Source organism: Aotus nancymaae, unplaced genomic scaffold (assembly GCF_030222135.1).
Source record: "Aotus nancymaae isolate 86718 unplaced genomic scaffold, 86718_ANA_hifiasm-v0.15.2.pri h1tg000033l, whole genome shotgun sequence".
In the NCBI taxonomy this organism is placed as follows: domain Eukaryota; kingdom Metazoa; phylum Chordata; class Mammalia; order Primates; family Aotidae; genus Aotus; species Aotus nancymaae.
The window spans coordinates 45,985,367-46,010,738 of record NW_026988447.1 but is presented as its reverse complement, the minus strand read 5'-3'; the positions used below and the strand labels follow the sequence as shown (position 1 = coordinate 46,010,738).

Sequence of the window (25,372 nt, the reverse complement as noted above, 5' to 3'; positions counted from 1 at the left end):
AATCATTTCATTTTATGTAAGGAAACTGAGGCCTAGAGACATTTCAGTGACTAGCTCAGGCCAGGCTAGACCCCTAAATGAAAGAGCTGGGAATTAAATAGTCCTCTCATGCCACATCTTCTGTTCCATAAAATTAGTCTCCTTCAAAGCAGAAGAAGGGAAGAGGTCCGGCGTAGTTGAGTCTTTCTAACTAGAGTAAAAGAAAATTCTGAAAAACCTAACTTTGCATGTTCTGTCAAAGTAAAGAATTTCTGATTTTTTGTTATGGAAATTGGTATTTCAGTTTCTTGAATTTAACAATGACACAGGGAAAAAAGAAAAGGAATAAAAACATGGAGCATATTGATTAATTTCATGGGTGCAGTCTTTTATAATAGAATCCCAAGATTAATGTCGAACTATGTGTTGAAATAAAACTATGTGTTGAAATAAAAGAATTACTGCATTCCTGTTTTGCTAACTGTGAGGAATATGGTTAGAACAACATTTATGAAACTACAAATCACATAAATGCATTAAAGTGCATTAACATGCTTGTTTTTTCTTATAGATGTTTGAATGATTGACTACTGGACCAGGCAGCAAATCTCAGCATGCCTGTAATATTTACTAATTACTGAAGTGTAGTTAGGGAGACAGAAGAACATGAAAATACTTTGGAGTGCCATTAAGCAAACAGGTCATTGTTCAAAAGCCAGATGCTGAGTTGCCTCTGCTTTTGAAGTTTCTAGTTCATACTCTGCATATTATTTCTTAAATGTTTTGATTTAGAAAGCTTGTGTAGTCAAGATGTTTTTTTCCAGAAAGAGTGATATAAATTCTAATTTACCTTCTTTTTTTTGATACATGCTACACAGAGGACTTCAGATATAGATGTGGAGCAGTAGTTCCTAGTGCTTGTGAAAATTACCTGGGAGCTTTTAATATGCACTAGTGCTACAGTTCCACCCTACATATTCCAACACAGTTGCTCTGGAATATAGACCTGGCATTGGTCTCGTAGATGTGTGTGTGCATATGGCATATGTGAGTGTACACACAATATATATGTATATATATTCATATATATATACAATGCATATGTATGCGTAATCATCTATATTCAGTACATATGTGTATGTATTCATTTTTTATGATACGTATTATTATCTCATATTTATAGTTTTAGTTCTCTCTATTTCAGTAGTATATCTATATTTAAATACATGTATAGAGAGACAATGGTGGCTATATATTTAGACAAAGACTTTGAATCATTTGTGCTTAGTTTTTTAAAAAGTACTCTGGTATAAAACTCCGCATAATTTTGTTGTCTGATAACTTAACTCCTAGATTGCTGAGGTTACAAGTTACAGTTTACAAAAAGCTTCTTAGTTTGGTTCTCCATATTGCTAAAAAGCAATTTAAAACTCTGTCAGAAGTGTAGCTATTTTGTATATAAGTAATAATATGTGTATGTGCTATGCAATCCAGATTATTGACTAAATATTTTAGTTCCCAGTTGGATTTTTGGCATCAAGTCAAACACAAAAAATCTGTTAAGAAGTTAAAAATCAATAGGAAAGCAATGACATAATTTACTGATGTTAAGTAGAGAAAATTGACCAAAAAATACTACAACCTTGTAACAGAAGGATCATAACCCCCAATAAGAGGCTCTTTACCCTGCAAACACATTTTTATTCATAATCTTACTTATTCCTAATTAAATCCTCTGAGGTCTGCCTTATTTTGTCTTTACTGTTGCAGCAACTCAGGTTGTGAGAAGCTGTTGGTAACCTGGGGTAACAAGCTGGCAGAGTCACAACTGGAGTTGAGAATCTCTGGCTCCAAGTTCAGATGCTCCTTACATCACTCACAGCTGCTGTCAGTTTAAGGGTCTCAGCCGCATCTCTAACCATGGCAGCACTAGCAAAGCTATGGCCTTTGCAGTAGGCACTATGTTTAAAGTACTTTTTCTTTCAGTTTGCTATATGCCAGAAACTATGTTGTCCTTAACATAAAAACCAAACATGGAGGCCCTTTCTTTGTCCTCTGTAAGGGAATATTGCATCTGCTATTACTTAAACTGGTGAGTGATAAGGCTTATTCGGCACACTAAAAAATGTCATGTTGGGGATTTTACTACGGCAAACAAAATAAATATTGGTAGATATTTACCATTTGGTACAGAACAGCTTGAGTTCCTTTCATGTGTCATACTGATTTTCTCGCACTTAACCAAAATCAAAAAGCAAACTCAGCTCAGAGAAGATGAAATATGGAAACAAGTGTGAAGAGAGCAGGTTAAAGGAGCCCAGTAACTCAGAGATTGGCCACTGGCGTCTCACTTCTGGGATCCTGGACATCATGGAAAGTTCCCTGTTGCAGTTCATAAGCCCACCAAAGATTTAAAGCCTCCTGTCAACATCCAGAGCATTACCTTAAGGAGGCAGAGCTATGACGGGGCCTGAAAATGAAATACACCACTGTTATTTATGTCTCTCTGGGTTACATGCTAAGGGACTAAGAGCGGATTTGCATTCAAAGCCTTGAACAAGCTTGTTTCTTTAAGATAATACAAATTTTTTTATGTCATAAATTTTAGTCTTTTTCATTAAACAATTCTTAAGAAAATATTCTATCTTCAAAGAAAATCCTAAAGGACATGGGGAATTTGGAATTTGGGACTTTAAATATTATCAGAACCAAGATAGATGTATCCTTTGACAAAATTATGGAATGATAATTTATATTTAATTATTTTAAGACTGTTTCTTTATGAACACACAGATATTTTCTATTCATGGTCTTTTTTTTTATTCAAAGAAACAATCTGGTCTGAAGAACTGTGGTTTTTCAGTTACTTGCTTATGCATCCATAAATATGGTTGGCATACCAAATGGATCACTGTTTGGAAATGTATAAACTTATAGGAAAATAGCTTGGGGCAGTGTTAATTGTAGATGATTTGTATAAGAAAAAATGTTAGGTAGTAAAGCACTTTAAAGAGGATAATTTGGCTAAAAGACCATGTCATGGGCTTTTGGGAAACTCTTTTTACCCCTCTGCTGATTCACCCTGTCTAGCATTTGTAATGCCTGTGGCAGGTAATAATATTCAGGATGCCTACTGTCTTCAAGTTCTGTGTAGTTCTCAACATTATACATCTATCTGTAAATAGAAAATTAGTTGATAAGCTGAGTGGACAGTCCGGATTAGAAGGGTGATCCTTTATATTGAAGAAGTATACATTATCAAGATTTCTTAATGGAAATAGAATATGAGAAGTCATTGAGTTCAGGAAAACATACAAGTAAATAAAATTTTAAGAATAAACAGACCAAATAAGAAGGTGGAAACTCTGAAATGTTTATATTTCTGCAGTCAGAAAAATGAAATGAGCTGAAAACATAGTCAGAATTGAACCAAATAGAGTTAACATCTCACTAACAGTGAAACTACACATGCACCATATTTGGTTGTACTGTAGATAAGATGCTCACTTTTATGCTAATTAGATTATCATGAAAATAATACATGCAAATCAGAGGAAGTGTACTTGGAGTAATAAGAAAGAGTAATTGGTTAACTCCACTGAGTGGAAAGGCTAGGAAGAAGATAGGAAGGATTTATGTCACAGAAGAAAGATTAGGGAACACTCTCTTGGGTGTGTGTGTGCTAGAGAGAACGTTTAGTTACAGTACTTACCTGCTGTTCTTCCAACAACCTTAGTCAAAATCAATGTAAGTACTAACCCATGTAATTTAATTTCCTTATTGTCTCACCTCTTTCAAAAATTCACTAAAAACCTCACTAAAAATACTGGGGAATAGGTAGAAACATATTCCAGCACAGGCATCAGCATAACAAAGGCAGCCTGTAATTAAAGTTTGCTCTTTTTCTCTCTCGCTATGGACCTTACACTTATGGTTTACTCAGAGGAGAGAGTGATAAGAGAAGAGGAGGTCAATACAATGGACTCAATTTGTTTAGACAAATGTATTTAAGTCTAATAGTTTCTTCTACACTAAATAGTATTATAACTTGGAAAAGTTCTATTTGGAAAGAGCGGTGTGGTACAGCAGGCTGATTTAGATGCAGCAACCATCTCCATCAGTTTTACCTATTTTGAACATATAGCTCATATGTTTTTACTCCCTTACTCTGTAACTTAAATTATATTTATTTTAGAACTTATACTAAATGAGATTATAGAATGAGAAGATATATGTAATGCATATAATTGGTAGGTATATTTCTGATTTTATTCCATATCTGGGTCCGTATTGTTTGTGTCTTATCAACACAATAAGGAAGATCCCAATTATAAGTATTAAACTTGTGCATCACTACAACCAGACTTTTAATAAATCACTGTGGGTGTGATATTCTCATGTCACAGGTATCAGTAATGCCATCTTAATGCAGTACTGGAAAAGATCAAATTGGTTCATCCTTTATTGTCCTCACCAGAAGGACTCATCTTATTCTAATCTTTTCTTAGCCCTAATTTCTAAGTATTTTTTGACACTATTTTCTTTTTAATTGAGGCAAATTACACATAATGAAATTTCCCATTTTAAGCATTTTCAGTAGAGTTAAGGATAATCACATTGTTTGGCAACCATTCTCTAGATCTTTATAATCTTGCAAAATTGAAACTATGTATCCATTAAATAACTTTATCTATCTCCCTCCCCATCTTCCCCTGCCAACCACCATTCTACTTTCTGTTTCTGTGAGTTTGACTACTATGTATACCTCATACAAATGGAGTCATACAGTATTTGTCTGTGTGTGACTGGGTTATTTCACTTAGTATAATGTTCTCAAAGTTCATCTACTGATGAACCCTTATGAGTTTGAACACCGGGCTTGTTCAAACTCCCCTGTGGTAGACATTGTCTGTTGCTTGTTAGTTATTAAAATGATCTTAATTTAAATTACTCTGTAATGAACAATTTGATGTATTAGAATTTCCTTCCTTTTTAAAACTGACTAATCTGCTGTATGTATAAACCATGTGTGACTTATCTATCCATCTGTTCATGGGCACTTGGGATGCTTTCATCTTTGGCTATTGTGAATAGTACTGCTATGAACGTGGATGTACAGATATCTCTTTAAAACTTGAAGTATCTTTGAAATATACCTTAGCGCTCATATTGTATAGCAAGATAAAAAAAACTATTTTTACTTTGACTCAACTTCTCCATTCACAGTTTAAGAGCACATGTTTTAAGGATTAAGTTTTTGAATTAGAAATGTTTGTGAAAGGAAAGAAGAGGCATTATTAGAGTAGGTGATGAAATATGAAATATGTCTATGAATTGGATCAGAGTTTCCTATCAATGTTACCTTCTTGATTGGGAGGATTGAATGACAGTAGTATTAGAAGGGTATCCTTGTTTGGGGAACATAATCAAGCTTTCCTAGATTTGAATTCTGGCCGGACTCTTCCGTTCCGTTATTTTACTGGATGAATTGAATTAGCTTTCTTAAACCTTAACTTCCTTATCTGAAAAATTCGAACAGCAACGATTAAATGAGGTAATGCACATAATGCTCTTAGCATGTTGTACAGTACAGAAACACTTTTTGTATATTTGGTTGTCATCATTACTATCATTCTCTCTCCCCATTAATTCTCAAGACATTTGTCTGTCTCTCTCGCCTTAGACAATCCTTTCAAGCTAAGTGGCACTTTTATTTGTCTTTTTATATGCAGCAAGTTACACAAGCTCTGGCACCTACTAGGGACTTACCCATCTTATCAGAGTGAATTGATTCTTCATGGATTGATAGTTTTTGCTGGGAAAAGCCTATGAACCAGTATGCTTATGAAGAATATGCATGCAAAATGATGCTGGATATGGTTTGGATTTTTGTCTTAAATCTTGGTCCGTTTAGAATCATAAGGGAAATCATGGAAGAACAAAATTTTCTGTATACCATCTATTGCCTGCCTTTCAGCTCCCTGCCAGAAAATGTGATAAGGGCAGCATTTCCTAAGAAATTTTGGTACTTAGACCTCTGGCGTGACTGGAAACCATCAGTGGAAAACAGTCTTTGAAAAAAATCTCCTGTGCACTTATGTGAAGACATAAGTTTTAGTTTAGAGGAAAGGATAGGAAGAAAAAAGTAATAATGTGACACATCTGAGAATTTCTGGATCACCTGAATTCTGTTCCAATGACAAATTATTTCCGTGTAAAAGGAGAAGCCAGAAACTAAATCTGTTTGGTTGGACTTACTTAAAATGTAAAATGAAAAATAAAATAAACTAATGGAATAGTAACTTCCTCCATCCTTCTTTTGCACTTTGTTTACAGGCTAGGCTGGTACCCACAAAATTAGCAAAAAAAACCCCTTCTGACTTAGACCAGAGAGCTTGTTCAAACTCCCCTTGTAGCAGACCTTATCTTTTGTTTGTTAGTTATTAAAATAATCTCAATTTAAATAAATCTATAATAAATGATTTGATGTTATCTGAAATGTTTGAATACATAAACTAAGCAACACTGAAACATTTAAATCCTAGTATCAGAACTACTCTACATAAAACATAAACAACGTTACATAGCAGCAATGAATTGCTTGGTGCTTTGATGGCTTTGTATCTGTGTGAAAGCTATTTTGAATAAAACAAATAAAATGGGATTTTCACCTAAGTTCTCAACTTGAAATAAACCACTTCACCTCCCACTGGCCAAAAGCAGATTACAAATGCTGACACACTGAGCATTTGATAGCATCTCTTTCTGCTATCAAGCAGATGTGTTAGCTCTAACTGTTTTTAAATGAGGAAAAGAAATCTCAAAACAGTCAAGATTTAGATTAAGTTGGAAAGAAGTTTCTTGGAAAAAGTTTACAGTTTTTAGGGCTCTGGCTAGATTAACTTAATTCTGCTCTGCACATATTTAGTATACTTATATATTCTCTATTTTGTAGGAGTTTCTTGGGAGGTGGATATATGGCTGTATTTTCATTTTTGCATTCCGATATTCTTCAAGTAGAGAAATTACTATTGGTTGATTAATATATGCAGAGTGTGTATAGAACATCACTTGATGTTCGAGATGCTCTCTTGGAACTCTTTTAGGAGCCTATATGAATTATTTAGTAGAGACGAATGAACACTTGGCTAGCAATTAAAAGCGTTGTATACCAGTCCCAGGTTGGCCACTAACACACCTTGTGGAACTTACCCAGTTCCTGTACCTCCTTAGGGAGTCTCAGTTTCCTTCTATAAAGAAAGGAAGTGAGTCTTGGTAGTTTCTCAGGACCCACTGCTGTGTAAAATTTTAATATTCACTCTTTAAAGACCAACGTGTAACATTTATTACTCTTCATTTTTAGGAATACAGAATATTTTTGGTTTATTTCCAACAAAGGTTTAACACCTTCATTGTAGCATTTACTTTATTATTTTGTAGTAGCTTAGTGTGGGTCTGCTCAGAGAAACTGGAAGCTACTTGAGAGCAAGGGTTACGCTCACTCTCCCAATCCGTCTTCACACATTGGCACAGGTAAGCGTCAAGGTGGAATAGACAGAGCTTGGGTTTTGAAGTCAGAGAGACCTGGGTTTTAATCCTGACATTACCAATCTATCTGTCTTGGTCATGGCAGACACTAAAATGTTTAATGAGGAGATGATTCATAGAGGTATGGTCATAATCAAGGGAATCAGAGAACTCTGAGGCATCAGTAATCAACATCACCAGGAAGTCATTTTTATCCTTAGAGCAGAAAAGGAGATGAGAGGAAGTAAGTGGTATGACCAGAACCTTGAGAGAACTTGGGGTGCTGGGAAAGGGACCCCAACAGGACATGTAATTGTTGGGAAGCACAACAATGGCCAGAAGCATTACAAAGCAGGGAGAGAGCAAAGGGAATAAATATCTCACACAGTTTCTCTTCCCACCCTCTGATCTGCTGGAGCCTTCCAGCGGCTGAACTCAACCAGAAACCAGACAGAAAAAGAATCTGGGTGATGGGATCTGTAGAATTCAGATTCTCAGGAAAGAGGGCAAGGCAGAGAAATATGGAGAATACATCTGGGAGAACAAATGCAGTATAATAGTCTCCTAGCTTTAAGCCTTGAGGACATTTATAAATTCCTGAGCTTAAAGCCCTAGTTTACAACAAAACATCAATACAAATATCTCTCAGGGCAATATTCAAATTAAAAAAGGAAATGTATTCGAAAGTGAGTGCTTTTGTGGAGATGCTCAATGAATAAACAGCACTTCCATTTACTTGTTGAATAAATGGACAAACAACAGAGAAGACTAACTTTTGTCTATGAGCATGAGATGATTGAGCTGTTAGTACACAATATTCTACAGTGTGCTCAGTAATCATATTGCTCATTGAATCATACGATGTTCTCTGAATGGAAGGGGCATGGATCTTCTATATGAATAGCTTGAAACTCATGAATACGGAGCTGAGCTATTATTGGGATGACATGGGATAACACAGGCTGCTCTGTTACACTGTGCAGTGGGCTGGACCGTTTATGCACTGCAACTCGCCTGAGGATGGCTTCCTGTGTAAGAGTTCTGCCTTTTTTTTAATAGTTTTCTTATTAATTACTAGACACTCGAATATAGTAACTAACAAAAAAAGCAAAATAGTGTCATAATCAGGTTGGGAATCACTGTCTACTTAACAGGAATAGTTATACAAAGAAGGGAGAAGATATTTGAGTAATATTAAAAAAAGGCATTGGCTCCACTGGTGGAAAAAAGGGCATGAAAATGAGATTTACAGAAGGATCAACCTGATCTATGTGTGAGCATTTCTCAGCTGTCTGATTAGTTAGTAATGCTTCATGAAATCTTTCATTTTGAAGTTTTTATTAATTGACACATAAAAGTAAAGCAACATTAAAAACATTTTAAGTAAATAACTATAAAAAACTATTCACAAAATTGATTCAAACCATTTCTTATATTCTATTTAGTCATTGCTGTAAGAAAAAAATTGTTCTATAAGCTTATTTTGATTTAATTTCCATTATCTTTAAACAATTACCACTGTATTTAAATAATTCAATTATCTAAGCCACAGCTTCTCAACTTTAGTGACATATATATATGTATACATATATCTGTATATAAATTTTTTTTTTTCTGAAACAAAATCTCACTCTGCCACTCTGTCACCCAGGCTGGAGTGCAGTGGCACGATCTCGGCTCACTGCCACCTCTGCCTTCCCAGTTCAAGTGATTCTCCTGCCTCAGCCTTCCAAATAGCTGGGATTACAGACATGCACCACCACACCCAGCTAATTTTTGTATTTTTAGTAGAGATGAGGTTTCACAATGTTGGCCAGGCTGATCTCGAACTCCTGACCTCATGTGATCCACCCACCTCAGCCCCTCAAAGTTCGGGATTACAGGCATGAGCCACCACACCTGCCAATATTTTAGACAGGATAATTCTTTTGTGTGGGTGCTGTCCTGCACATAGGATATTTAGCAGCACCTCTGGCCTCTAGCAACTAGATGCTAATAGCACCCCTTACTCCAGTTCTAGCAGACAAAAATGCCTCCAGATGTTGCCAAATGTCACCTGGTAGAAAAATTTTTCCTCTTTAAGAGGCACTAGACCGCTCTATTGAGAAGTTGGCTCAAGGTCCATTCAGTCAAAACATGCCCATTAATTATAGGAAAGAAATAGTATATTTTGTAAAGTTTCCTTGTTAATGTCTCCATGATCATTGCTTTAAGAACTAATAAGAAAGGAAGCATGATATAAGAACTGGTGCCAGGGTGTGTTAATACAATTTTGTGGTTAGGTTCCAGTACAGAAGGTTACAGTCACTGCCTCTAAGTATAATTTTTACTATACTGAATTTTTCCTAATTTTATATTTATTTTCAAAGCAGAGTGGAAAAAATTTTCTAAAACATTATGACTGATGGAATTTCTTTTTATTTTATTTTGACTATTCCACCTAGAATAAGATGAGATAAAGATACGATCTAGGGAGTTGACTGCTGCTCAGGCAGCTTATTATAGGATGATACAAGAATTATGAATAGACCATGATACATAATTATTTCTTGAGCATTTCAGATGTTTTGAGCACTCAGATGTTTTGAGTGCCTTGATCACCCAGAGTTGAGTAGATTGAGAAGATTGCTTTATATTAACCAAGTCCAAATGAGTCTGATAGTTAAGCCAGAAAGCCAATTTAAAAATTCACAACACATATCTTTATAAACACATAAATTTATAAGGCAATTAATAGACTCTAATAAATGCCAAAGTCTTAGGCACAGCAACTTCCATTTTGGTCAGCTCCTTTGGGAAATAAACATGGGAAGGCGAATGCTTCCTCTGATGGTTCCTTGTGAGAAAGGAATCACAACAAGAACCATGAAATGGTCTACCAACAGCATGAAATTACAAGTGTCATTTTGAGACTTCTACTTTCAAATAGAATGTGGTTCTCTTCAGTTGTCTGCGTTTAGCATCTATTCCCCTTGAAAGTACTGGGTTAAAATGACATACTTTAGATCCACGACTATCTTTTTGTTTCCTGAGCACCATGTACAGCAGTAAACACATTATATCTTTACATGTATAACATCTTTGTTTCAGATACACATACCATAACTAGATTTTCTCTCCCTGCTCTTCCAACTTTTGACCTGGATGGTACTCTGTCATTTAAGATGCCTTCCACAGACTTCTGATATAAGTCCTTTTGTGGCTAGTTTACTACCTAATGTCTTAGAATTATGGGAGGAGTCTTCTCTTATTACCAAGTTTCACTTACAGTATTACAGAGTAAACAAAAAGAAGTAATGCGTAACACGAAAGTGAAATATTAACCTTTTAGCAGGCGATTATATCTAACCACTCATTTTTGAGAAAAAAATGAAGTCTAAGAAAGTAATATATGTATGTCAGTCAATAATAAATATAATAATTTTGTTAACTTTGTGACTTATAAATAGTTCTTTTAAAGGAACATTTTAGGGAATGTTATTTTTACCTCTTTAAAGTGAGTTTTATAAACATAGATGAAATGTCAGTTTTGTGGTACAATTATATACCCTATATATTTATTTACCTATTACATTTATATGTCATTTATCTGTATTTATTTATTTGTATACAAAATATATTTAATACTGTTTTACCTTTTCTCCACTTAAAATGTACAGAATTCTATTTTTTATAGATATGGAAACATTTTATTAAAGTCAAGGCATATTAAACTTTCTTGCTGATGACTTGCTTTTTCCTCCAATATCATTAATAACCTCATAATTCAGCATAGCCCTAGACTACCACCTGCAGTTCGTTACAAACCTATTAAAGAAAACCCATTCCATGGCAGAGCTTTTCTTCCGAGAAGCACTGGTTCTGTTAGATAAATTATCTATCATTCTGTATATTTTGTCAAGTTTCAGAAGACTAATTTTGTAAAAGAGTATCTCCACTTAATTTTTCTTAAATGTACTGGCTATCTATGAACATGCAACTCTTCACTACATGTATAGTGCCATAATTCAATTGGTGCCATAAATTGTTTTATATAATTGCTGCTTTTGGCATCCATTTTTAAGCTTGACAGAAGATGTCTGAAACCCAATTGTATCCCATCACCTCCGACCTAGTTAAAACTTTACCTCCCTGTGTGGTTGTTTGCGATATACTGTTTCTTCCTCATTCCATACCCCAAACCCTACACATTCCACAATTGCTGACCACCATAAAACCCAATTGTCAACACAAGAGTCATGCAAATAAGTTCCCCCTACATGTGTGTTTTCTTTGTATGTCATTTATATATATTTATTTGTTTGTATTCTAAATATATACAATCGACAAACCTGCAGGGAATTTTAAGGGTTAACACCCTCCCACGAGTCCTGTCTGTCTCTCTTCCCACCTGCTGGTTGAGTTTTCTATAACTTCTAGACTTCCCCTCCGTCTCCCATAAATGCCTATAACCTCTCTGGTTCCTGTGAATGACAAATTTCTTCTGTTTTATGCATTTTGGGTTCACATCCTCATAATGTCTCATCTGATGCACTCAACTGAACCTAACATTCCTCCAGTCAGGGCTCTCCTAGAGAGTGGTTATCTTGAAGAGTGATTTCTAGAACAAATTTTTAAAAAATCATAATAGAAATTACATTGGTTATTGTTTATTAATGAGCATACATACACTTGAGAATTGTCAAATGAGGAAATGAGGCTTGGGCCTTGCTATAATTACATGTGTCCCCCCCAAATTCATATGTTGGAAACTTAAGACCCAATGCAACAGTGTAGGGAAGTGGGTTTTAATGGGAGGTGGTCTAGAACATGAGGGCAGAGAAGAATTTTTGGGAGTGGACTCTTTCTTACCTTTATGCCTTCTGCCATGTTGGAATGCATGTGCAAGGTGCCATCTTGGAAGAAGGGAACAGCCTCACCAGACACCACAACTGCAAGTGCCTTACCTTGTACCTTAGACTGCCCAGCTTGCAGAACTGCGAGCCAGTAAATTCCTGTTCATTATAAATTAGAGTCTCTTGGCCTTTAAGTGTGATGGCTTAACCCTGTAATCCTAGCACTTTGGGAGGCAGAGGAGGACAGATCAGGAGGTCAAGAGATGGAGACCATCCTGGCCAACATGGTGAAACCCTGTCTCTAATAAAAATTAGAGAATTAGCTGGGCGTGGTGAGATGTCCTATAGTCCCAGCTACTCAGGAGGCTGAGGGAGGAGAATCACTTGAACTTGGGAGACAGAAGTTGCAGTGAGCTGAGATCGTACCACTGCACTCCAGCCTGGGTGACAGAGCAAGACTCCATCTAAAAAATAAATAAATAAATTAGAGTCTCAGGTGTTCTGTCATAGCAGCACAAAATGGACTAAGAACTTTTAGCTCTTTTTTAATCTGTCTGTGACTTAGTGCTCTTTGCTACTTGATATAATATGATATTAAATTCCCCAACAAATACATTGTAGATTTGAAACAGAACCATGAGAGGAAAATGTCTTGCTCCTCAGCAGATGTGCTAGTCAAGTAGAAACAGGTGGGGTGACCTACTTTGCATTTTGCGTGGGGGAAAGGATTTCAAATTTATTTTTCTTGTCTTAGGGATTTGTATTCCCAAAATTGAAAACAGTTTAAAATAGGAAAGGTGTGAGCTTATTAGCACAGTAATACCCTCTAAATTCTCACTCCGTGGTGAAAGTAGAAAAGTGCTAATTAATCAATTACTCAATTAAGATAGGCTCTTAAGAACACATATGTCCTGGGAAAATATAAGCAGCTGATAATCTGCCTTGAGAAAAATGCATCTTACAGGAATTATGTTCAATGTAGAGTATTTGGGGTACAACCCTCCGGATAAAAATGTGTTTATTACTGAGAGATTAACTCTCACGTGAGGTTCTTAGTTTTGAGGATGAATGTTCTCCAATGAGACAATAGTAGGCATAGAAAAAAATGAACATAAAGTTTATGCTTATTTATTTACTCATTGTAGTAGTTGTTTGATGTCTATGCAACATTGTAGGATTTTGTGAGGCTTTGATAATATACATAAAGTTCTTGGAGATTGTGTTGTAAAGAAAAGATAATATTCAGATGAGTGAATGTCACCCAAACAATATCTATCTTCAATACCACAAGTGCAGTAATAGTTACAGCCACATATTTCCATGACCTTATTAACAAGCAAGGTGCCACGCTCGAGATGAAAGAGATAGAGATTTTGATCAAGGAGGACAGTCTGGGGCATGCAAACGGAGGCTGCACAGGTAGCAAAAGCCAGACCATCAGAGGACTTTGTCGGCTATGTGAAGGAATTTAAACTTTATGATGGGAAACCATAAATTGTTTTAAATTATGAATTACTATGATCAAGCCTGGTTTTAAAAATAAGTAAGTCTGAGGTCAATGTGGAGAGGAATAAGAAGAATAAGAGTAAAGACAGAGACAACAGACATATGCAAATCACAGTGAAATCGGAGGAGAAAATATGGAGACTTAAGTTAGAATACTAGAATTCCCATTAACTAGCCGTGTGATCTCATAAATAACTAAACCTCCCTAAATTGCTGTTTTCTAATCTAGAAAAGGCTATGGTAAGAAGGATCTGCTCCACAGACATGAAATTCAAGCTCATTGGGCTCCCTTCAGTGTTCTATTTCACAGCTGAAGAAGCAGGTTCCTGACACAATTGGACCCAGGGCCCCAGGAATCTGCACATGCCCTATGTGCTTCCTTTTGCTTTCATACTCGTCCTCTGGTTGGTTTTCATGCTTTCTCTGACATATTGTCTTCTACCTGAGTCCAGTTCCCCTTTCTAGCCAGTCGAAAAGAAGCTGATTAGACTACATGTTGGCTCTTCAACTCAGAATCCCTCTTTTGAATCATCCTCCGTTCCATGATCAGTCATCACCTCACCATCCTGTTCTGCCCTAAGAACCAGGCCACTTCTCCAGAATCCCTATCTTGATCTGTTCTTCTGGGACTCTAAGAATAATGAAAACCAAAATACTTTTTTAATGTTATATTTCATTAAGGTTATACTACAATGTCAAGAAAAAGAGTAAACAAAAGATATAAATTTTTCTCTGATTTCATTAAAATGATGCTAATAAATGTCACACAGCTCATATCAGTCGGATGTCCAAATGAATTACACAAAGTAACATGGCCAAATAACTATTATTTTATGCTTATCGTTTTTGTAGTTTTTTTTTCTTTTTTTTAATTGTACTTTAGGTTCTGGGGTACATGTGCAGATCATGCAGTATTGTTGCATAGGTACATACATGGCAAGGTAGTTTGCTGCCTCCATCTCCGCGTCACCTATATCTGGCATTTCTCCCCATGTTCTCTCTCCCCAACCTCCCCACCTACCACTGTCCCTCCCCTAGCCACCCCCAAACAGACCTCAGTGTGTGATGCTCCCCTCCCTGTGTCCATGTGTTCTCATTGTTCAATACCCGCCTATGAGTGAGAACATGTGGTGTTTGATTTTCTGTTCTTGTGTCAGTGTGCTGAGAGTGATGGTCTCCAGATTCATCCATGTCGTCCCTACAAAGGACACAAACTCATCATTTTTTATGGCTGTATGGTATTCTTTAGAGTTAGAACTAATTAAATATCTTGCCCTAAAAGTCTTACTTGCCATCTACTTTTCTCTCTTTGATGTTAAGTCAATTGGTTACCAACTAGGCCAGCTAAAATGTAATTCATAATCAATAAAATACTTAAGTACTTGTCATGTGTCTGATATTGCAAATAAATATTCTATCCCCGCTCCTGATGTTTCCTCCCAAAGACAAGGAGCTCAATTAGCATAACACTCTGGGTTTTCCTTTTTGCTTGTTATACTCTCAGCGCTGAAGCACATTAGTGGTATACCTATGTTGAAGTTGTCAAGAATTTCTAGTATGTGGTTTTTAAGACTAATGATCCAGTCTTGTGTATATATGAAATATGAAAGAAATGTGTCAAATAGAGATCAAAATGAAGTAAAAAAGCAAAGAGAAATAAATATGTACTAGCTCAGCAGGAATATGATGCCCTGGTAAATATCAATTCACACCCTGGAATTACCGTGAATGTCTCCAGTGATGCCACATGTGCTCCTGACATGATGCAAGAAGTTCCTCTGCCTGGGCCAGGTGACAGGAAAGATCACAGACCACTGTGGCACGTTCAGCTACATCTTTTGAAATCTTAATATATGCTCAGCATTATGCTGTTGATGAGGACACAAAGAAGATTGTGGCATTCATGTTTTTAAATACTGAGAGGAAAAAAAAGTTTAAATCCTGTTTTTTTTTTTCAGTTTTTCACTTCCTCTTTTATGTAGGATATTGTAAATAGTATAACATAATCACATCTACACATCTGAAGCAAAAAAGGTGTTTAGCATAGTGCTGACTGACAAAGAGTAGAGAGGGGCAGATCTACCTAGCAAGGAGCAATCACTTGTACCTATAAATGAAAAAATATATATATTTTATAAGTTAACATACATTTCTTCCTAATCATTTTTCAATATTTTTACTAACTTTTCATCACATACTTAAAATATTCATCTTTACCTTCCAATCTAAAATGAACTCTAATCTTGGATTTGCAAGATAATTCAAAAAGAACTACACATATATTAAAGATAAACTATCTTGTGAGATATACACTTGCGTATTTGCATAAAGAATCCAGGAAGTAAAATGACATAAAGATGATATATGAAATAATTTGATAAATATTAAAGAGAATGTTGAAAAGTAAATAATAAGCATACATTGTGGGCAGTTGGTCAAGTGGAAGCAAGTGTAAAGCTAAATAATTACTAAATGTGATCATAGACTACTAGGGCAGAGAGTGAAAAGTGGATTGGCTACAGATAATGGATAAAATGTGACTAATGACACAGATCTCTGTTTCTTTAGGCTTCTGAGAACAATGTTGTTCCCATAACCGGGCTAGAACTGAGTGTGCATATGGACACTAAGTAATGCCAGCTGTGAAGATAAGAGGGCTATAGGGACGCAAATCAGGGATGATATTACAAATTCCTTGAAAATTTTGTTGGCACAGCTTCCTGCAGTCAGACTGCTCATATAGCATAACTGCCTTAAAAATGTTTAAAGTTCCATCACAAAAGCCAACACCTTTTGTTGATAAGATAGGTTTAATGCAGTGAGTCTCACACTTGGCTAAACATTAGAATCACCTGGGGAGCTTTTACAAAATACCAGGGTTCAGATCCCAAGAGATTATGATTTCATTGGTCAGAGATGGACCCCAGGCATTGGTATTTTTAAGCTGCCCTGGAGATTTGAATGTACAGTCAAAATTGACAAGTCTCAGATTCCTGGTTAATAGCACAAAATCTAGAGTCATATTTATTGGGTTATATATGTGCCTGCTCAGGCTCTTCCTAGCTGTGTAACATTGGAAAAGGTTATTTACATAGTATTACTCTATTTGTCTCTTTCTGTCTGCAGAGTGAATAAAACAGCATCTATCCAAGGACTGATCTAAATTTTGTGGAGGCAGAATCTATTGCAACTTTGAAAACTCTCTTTGAGTAACAGAATGTATAACATTATTAATGTAAGCAGGTACAGAGTAAATTTTTCTTTAAAATGGTAAAATATCTCACTGCTAATTACATGTTTTTAAAAGATAACATGCTCAGAAAACTAACATTTTTATTAATTACCTAACAAGCTTTTCTAATATTTTTTCTTATTTTTTTGCCTACATACTCTTTGTTTACCTCTTTACATGACAATTATGTTGCAATGTCGTTTTCAATAAAGAGTATAAAAGAATTCATTTTTACTATAGCATGAGTCATCAAAATTTATGTTTCATTATTGATAGTTTAGTAAAGTTTCTTATACCATCACAACTCTTTATTGTCAGTGACAGGTAAATATTTCAGATTGCTGTCATAATTAGGAATATTTTCAAATTCTGTCATATGAGAGATGTAAGAATTGGGAGAATTTCAAGTTTTCAAGAATTGTAACTAATTTTTAAAATTATTTGAATAGATGAGTCTTTTCAACTTGTTTTCAAAGTTTTAGACTGTCTTTGTTGATAGTAGCTTTTTTTGTTTTGTTTTGTCAAATCTGAAGCAATTAGCAAAGACCAGTACCAATATGTTTGGTCAAAGCTGTTTAAGACTAAGAGAAGATCATAAGCAAAGATCTTGTCCAGCAAAGGCAGATAGTCGATTTTACAGAGTGTAGTGCACAGCCAGGGCAACAATGAGCAGCAAGCTCAATAAAGCTCCATAAAGTGTTGGAGCCAGAGATGGAGGCAAAATGTAGTGTCAAATGCTGGCACAGGGCTAAGGGCAGAATATCTGCCTTTAAAAAAAATCAAATATCCATGCTATCTATCTATCTATCTATCTATCTATCTATCTATCTATCTATCATCTATCTCTATCATCAGTTTTGGTGGTATCAGTTGTGTATCATTTGTTTAATCTCTTATTTGAGTCTTTTCTCTTTTTTCTTAGTCTAGCTAAATATTTGTTGATTTTATTTATATTTTTAAAACCTAATTATTCATCTCTTTGATCTTTTGAATTGTTTTTTTCAGTCTCTATTTCATTTATTTCTCCTCTGAGCTTTATTACTGCTGTCTACCAATTTTGGACTTATTTAATTTCAAAAAATTTTTTTACTTTTTTAGTTTCTTGAGGTGCATGTTAGACTTAGGTTACTTGTTAGACTTTCTTTCTTTCCTTCCTTCTTTCTTTCCTTCCTTCCTCCTTTCTTCCTTCCTTCCTCCTTTCTTCCTTCCTTCCTCCTTTCTTCCTTTCTTTCTTTTTTTTTTCTTTTTTTTCTTTGAAATGGAGTCTTGCACTGTCACCCTGGTTGGAGTTCAATGGTGCAATCTCGGCTCACTAAAACCTCCACCTCCCAGGTTCAAGCAATTCTCCTGCCTCAGCCTCCCAAATAGCTGGGATTACAGGCGCCCACCATCATGCCTTGCTAACTTTTTGTATTTTTAGTAGAGACAGGGTTTCACTATGTTAGCTAGACTGGTCTTCAACTCCTGACCTCGTGATCCACCCACCTTGGCCTCCCAAAGTGCTGGGGTTACAAGCATGAACCATCATGCCTGGCCCCAGAAATCTTTTTTGATACAGGTGTTTGCTGCTATGAACTTCCCTTTTAGAGCTGTGTTCCGTAGATTTTGGTATGATGAGTCTCCATTTTTACTCACCTTAAAGAATTTTTTAATTTCTCTTAAATTTATTCACTGACCTATTGATAATTTGGGAGTGTGTTTTTAAATTTCCATGTACTGGTAAGGTTTCCAAAGTTTTTCTTGTTGCTTTCTAGCTTTATGCCATTGTAGTCTAAAAAATACTTGATATACTTCTCTGTCTTCTTAAATTTGTTAAGACTTGTTTTGTGGCCTGACATTCTCACTATCCTGAAGAATGTCCCATGTACAGTTGAGATTAATGTGTATTTTGCAGCTGTTGGATGAAATGTTCTGTAGATGTCTGTTAGGTCCATTTGGTATAAAGTTCAGTTTAAATCCAACGTTTCTTTGTTGAGTTTCTGTCTAGATGATCTGTCCATTGCTGAAAGTGGGGTGTGGAAGTCCCCTTCTATTATTGTATTGTAGTCTACCTCTCTCCTTCTAGATCTATTAATATTTGCTTTATATAATGGGTGCTCCAGTTTGGATGCATATACACTTACAATTATTATATTCTCTTGTTGAGTTGATCCCTTTATGATGATACTTTAATTTTCTTTGTCTCTTTTTACAATTGTTTACTTAAAGTCTACTTTATCAGGCATATGTTGCTACCTCTCTTTGCTTTCGTTTTCTATTTGCATGGAATACCTTTTCTTATCCCTTCACTTTCAGTTTATGTTTGTTTTTAACAGTAAGGTGAGTCATACAGTTGGGTCTTGCTTTTTGTTTGTTTGTTTGTTTGCTTTCATAGTCATTCTGTCTTTTAATGGAATAACTTAATCCATTTACCTTCAAGGTTATTATTGATAAGTTAGGACTTACTCCTGACATTTTGTTCATTGTTTTTTGGTGGTTTTTGAGATATGTTTTTTTTTTCCTTTTTTCCTCTCTTGTTACTCTGTGGTTTGGTGGTTTTCTGTGTTGCTAAGTTTTTTGTTTTGTTTTGTTTTGTTTTTATCTGTTTCTCATTTGTGTATCTTCTGTAATCTTTTTCTTTGTGGTTACTAGGTGTCTACCATAAATACTGTTATGTTATGTTATGAACTGTATATATAGTACAGATGTAAGATGGTATATATATATATATCTTTACTGTATGTGTATGTGTATATATATATATATATATATATATATATATATACACATACAGTAAAGATAGGAAAAAAAGAGATGTTGATCAAAAGGTACAAAGTTTCAGTAGGAGTGGAGGAATAAGTTTTAGTGATCTACTAACATGCATGATGACCACAGTTAATAATAGTGTGTTATGTATTTCAAATTTTCTCAAAGGAGATATATTTTTAACATTCTCACAACATGCACAAAAACTGATAAATTGGTAAGGTGATGGATATGCTAGCTTGATTGAGTATCTCTACAATGTATACAAAGATCAAAACTTCACATTACACCCCACCAATATAAGATTGCTATTTGTCAATTAAAATTAAATGAATAAATAAATAAATATTTCCAACCTTGGGGATTGAGCACCAAAGGTATGAAAGGTCATATAGTATAAGGGTAAAGTTAACCTGTTGAAACACACAGACTTGAATCTTAACTCTACCACTTACTAGCTTGTAACACCTTGACAAAAATAACAATCCCACAAAGAAGTAACACCACATAAGCCCATCCAACGGAACTCAAATACGCCCACTCAACTTTTCCTTAGCCAGATCCCAAAAATGCATAATGGAGTGGAAGTTGGGGGAAACAAGCAATTTTAGTAAATTGGTGTTATTTCATATTCTATATAAAGTGTGGGTCTATCTAATTATCTATTGATGGAAAGAGGTAGTTAGGTAAATTAGTATATAATGTGTTTATTATATAAATATACTCCCAAAAGTTTCTATTTTATATTAAGCATTTTTGACTACTTAATTTATTCTCCTAAAGTTTTATTTGCTTAAATTATCAAAGAAATTTTTTTTTATCTTTTTGTCAGAGAAAAGGAATCAATTTTCTTCAGGTTTGTAGTACATTTGAGTTTGTAGAAGGTATCTATACCTATCACAGGGATTCCACACAGAGAAGAACAATCTTGTGATTCTACAATTTGCACACACATGTACAATGAGGCTTTTGCTCTGCAGTGTATGTTAATTGGACATTCAGTTTATCTATACACAGTTAAACAGAACATGATGGAAAACATCTTACAGTTTAAGTAGGAGTAAAGCAGCATGTAATGGCCAATAAGACTTCTGTTTTCATGACTAAAAGGGGAAAATGCATCTTACTGTATGTGCTTTCTAAAATGGATTAGTTGAGAATGCCAGCTCAGTGGATAGATATGAAACGCAGTGTGAAACCTTTGTTGTTCTGCTTATGTTCCCATTTTTATATATATTGGCCATTGTTGAGTCAATATTTTTCCACATTAACAAAGCAAATTAGTAAGATGAGATGTCTCCACTCCTTTCCATAGACACACATTGAAAACAAATAAATATTAAATATTTTCTTTCATAAATTTACACATATATATTAGCATAATATATTCATACTCTTTCAAACTCCCTTGATCCTAGGGAGAAATAAATAGTTTTTTCCTCTTTATTTTTATAACATATTCAGTGCCAAGTTTAGCAGCTCATCCAAACTGTAAAACCACACTTGAAGCCAAAAATGTCATAAGCAATGGGATCAAATTAAGAACACAATGGGAAGCAGCATTTTAGATGAAATCAGAAAGGTTAAGAGTCCATTTCATTGTTTAAATTTGAAATATGCACTGCCTAATTCTCATTTGAGACTTCCTGTACTGGTGATGGGGAGATTGTGTTCATTATCACTATGTTTCAAATATAATTAATATAATTGCCTCCCTCTATACATTTTAAAACAGAAAAATTTCTGAATTAGAGTCTTTCCACAAATTTCCAAAGTGCAGAAGTATTATCATTTCACTTGACTAATGAGGAAGCAGGTACAGAGAAAAGTAAAGAATTACCAGATTGCAGTTTATTTTAAAAAAAAAAGCAATAGAGGACTTTCTCATCTATTTTTTTTTCCATGTGTGTCCCAATAGCACTGTGTGAACAGAATTCTCTAAAAAGAGGAAGAACTTTTCATCATAGATTTTAGAGGAAATGTGGAAAGGACCAGAAAAATTGTCAAGGGGCAGCTTTTGATGATGTCACTGAAGCTGTTTTATGAATCTTCACAAATCATTCTGAAAATTAAGATATAGCTATATATAAATGCACTAAGAACACATCAGTCATTCTTTAACTTCATTCCCTTTTAAAAACTGAGATCACAAAGAAAAATATTTATGCATAAAATTGTGCCTTTTTTGAACACAATTTTGAACACATTGAATCATACTTTATGCAGAAAGAGTATTATTTTCTCCCCTCTCGGAGGCTCTTTATCTTTTAAAGCATATTAACTTGAAATCATTTTCTCTTCCCCCACCCAAACTCACACACAGAGCATGTGATGCAAATAGGGATAAGACAGTTACAATTAGAAGGGGCTGAAAAAAAACCTTCTTGACTCATTCTGTGTTTTCTTCACTATATGCGCTTTATTTTTTAAATAGAAAACTATTTAAAATTTAAGAAGAGAACCCACCAAACAGCATTAGCTTGGGAACTCAGAAATTCCTTTACGCTTAGTGATAACTCTAACCATGGAGAAGAAGTAGCTTACACTAGAAAGAATGATTTTGTTTGGACATAGAGAGAAACAGTACAAATTCCTGCAAATAACCTGTGAGACCATGGTATGAACATCAATCACAAAATGATTTAGAATCTAGAGAAAGTGGACAGTACCAAAAGTATGACTGAGGATGTGACCCCTGCTAAAAACGTCTTTGTAAATTCTATGGCAGTTCCAGCCTATTCTAGGTCAAAGGCTCCATACAATATGTCACGTCAATCTCCTCTTGTCTTTCCTCTGAGCTTTTCCTTTAGTCTTATTCCCACTTCTAAAGTCCTTTCCACTCCCTTGCCCCATCAAAATGCTACCAGTCTTTCATAAAGGCTTTTTTAAATGTTTCCATTTGTTTATAATCATTGTCTCCTTTGAAACTTTATGATATTTTGCCTCTGCTGACATAGATATAATGCTCATTGTAGATCTAATGACTATAGATCTATAGATCTAAGAACTCCTCTACCAGATAGGGTCCTTGAAGACAAGATTGAATCATATTTGTGCTGTTAGAACCTTGCCCTGTGTATAGTACATGCTCAGTAAAGGAATATTTAGGTGAATAAATTTCTCAAAACTGCAGTAATTCAACAATACTCATAAGCGTCTATCTGTTCTATCATTCTGCAGAAGAAACAGCTTTATCAAAATACTGGCTAGTATGAAGCTACTTACAACTTGTAATAATTCTAGTTCAAAGAAACAGCCGTGCATAAAAGTAGCAATCAGAAAAGGTAAAGGCAACAGTGAGAGGCCGGGGAATGAGGAAACTGACAAAAGGGAGAGAGAACAAGAGAGAGAGAGCACATGCACCAACTGTTGAATATGTAGGTTAGGCATGTTGAGAAAGTAAGTTGTAAGGGAAAAGATAACCACATCATTTCCAATACTACTCTTTGTTGTCCTGGCTAAACTTTCCCTGTAATTCAGCAAAGTTTTCCTGAGTATCTGGGCCTCAGAAGTCATAACTGTGAAGAGCTTCAGAGATTTGGCTCCCAGTAGATTCAGTATCCTGGAATCAGTAGGCCAATTTACAATCAAATAATGTTATTGAGGCTTATCAGGTGTGGCAGCTGACATTTTGAAATTTCACTAATTCAGAACTTTTAAAAATTTTCCTTAACTCTGCAAGCGTAACTATGGTGCTAAAATAGAAATGTAATTATGTTATCGCTATCACTAGTGAACTTGCAATTTGGGAAAATTAAGTCATTAAATAGGAATGAGAAACAGTCAAGAAACAGTCAAATGCAAGATAAATAAATGAAATATATAGTAAATTTTTTTAATTTTCTGTGGTAAACATATGAGACTATGTAACCCAACTCTGTCTCATTTGCAGATATGCAGAATGTTACGTCAAAGGTCACATAGCCAATGACAGATTCAGAACGAGGCCCAGATATCCTGAGAGAGTGAAATTATCATGGGTCAGGATGATTAGAGAAGACGTCACAGCAGAAATAAAATTTCAGTACAACCCGGAAGGTTGGGTAGGAACCAAGCAGTTTATAAAAGCAGCAATGCAAAATGGGAAGTACAATAACTAGATATATTCAGAGAACAGTATCAATAACATTTGGGCCTGAATAACAGTTTTTGTTTAATACTAGAAAGCGATTAGTTTGGAACATTTTTAATTTTTCCCATGGAGTCAAGAGTCTTTCCAAGAATATATTTGCTTAAATTCTGATCACAAAACTAGCATAAAATCATGTATTTTTAAAAAATAAATTGGACTCACATTTTGGTGGTAGCTAAGAGAAGAAGAAAGGCAAAATAGTTACAAATGATTATAATAATATAGGCAGAAAAGATAAAGATGAGAATATGTACAAATGAATGTTGGAATGGAATAAGAGCTAAAGGAATAATTACTCAGGAAAAATTCTTAGAAATTTAAAAGTCTTTATAAAGGAGAGAGATTTTTCAGCGTAAAATGCATGCGTGGTAAATCAGGACACACCTTTCTTTCTTCCTTTGTTTCTTTTTAAGTAAATGGATGAGGAGCTAGGTGTGGGGTAAGCACAGATTCTGTTAAGTTTGCAGTGATACACTGGTTCCCAGGTTCCCAGATGGAAATGCCCTGTAGGCAATTAGAAATGTGATACTGGAGTTCATGATAGCGGTCAAGATTAAAGAAATAGATTGGGGAATTATACAAATAGAGGTGATAATTGAAGCCATGAGATTTGATAAGGTTTGTGTGAAAGAGAAGGAAGGGAATTATGGATCCTGTCATTATAGTTTCTTATTAAAAATTCAAGAATTAACTTTAGTTACCCTCAAAGAGACACAGGAAATGAAAAAATCAATTTCTTTTATATAAGCTATGGACGAACGTTACTTTTACTAAATTTGACCCAATTTTGCACACACATCTTCATGTACATATACATAGATACTTATAATTTTCATACATTATCCCTATGATGACTACTTCCTACTCTTATGAGTACCATGAATTCTTAAATTAGTGCACTTAAATTTACCATGTATTATAATTTTTACATTAAAAGGGTTTAAATTGTTTCGTTCTTTTAATGATCATTAGGTGTTGAAACGTACTATAATGGAAACAGTTTAATGTGAGATAAATTCTAAAGTCAGCACATAAGAAACATAATATAAAAAGCAAAATTGGTGCATCTCTTAAATGGCCGTAAGTGGATAAATTGTGTATGTGAGTGAGAGTGTGTGTGTGTGTGTTGGGGGTGTTGTATTGAACACAACATCAGGTCATGTATACTTTACATAATAGTATTAAAATGTGAAAAATATTTTTAGACTCTATTGTTTTGTGGTGAATATTAATAGAATCTTATTAATTCAAATATTTACTGTATACTTGTAGAAATTAACTCAAATTCAGAAAGAATGATAAATGAAATAATTAATATATGCATATAGCAGATTAAATTATGGTTAGGGTTAGAGAGAAATTTAAATGGGGAAAGAAATGAGAAACCACTGGTAGGACTGGGTTTCTAAATAAGAT

At 34.8% G+C, this 25,372-nt stretch overlaps 1 long non-coding RNA gene across 3 annotated transcripts in view; it reads left to right on the top strand.

Annotated features, from left to right (window-relative positions):
- Positions 1 to 25,372, top strand: part of LOC105731378 (uncharacterized) — a 168,501-nt gene that overhangs the window by 49,223 nt on the left and 93,906 nt on the right. For 2 of the 3 annotated variants that reach the window (XR_010345391.1, XR_010345389.1), the window contains exon 2: positions 16,974 to 17,090. This is a non-coding gene — a long non-coding RNA (uncharacterized LOC105731378). The remainder of the gene's footprint in view (positions 1 to 16,973; positions 17,091 to 25,372) is intronic. The other variant, XR_010345390.1, reaches the window with a different exon arrangement.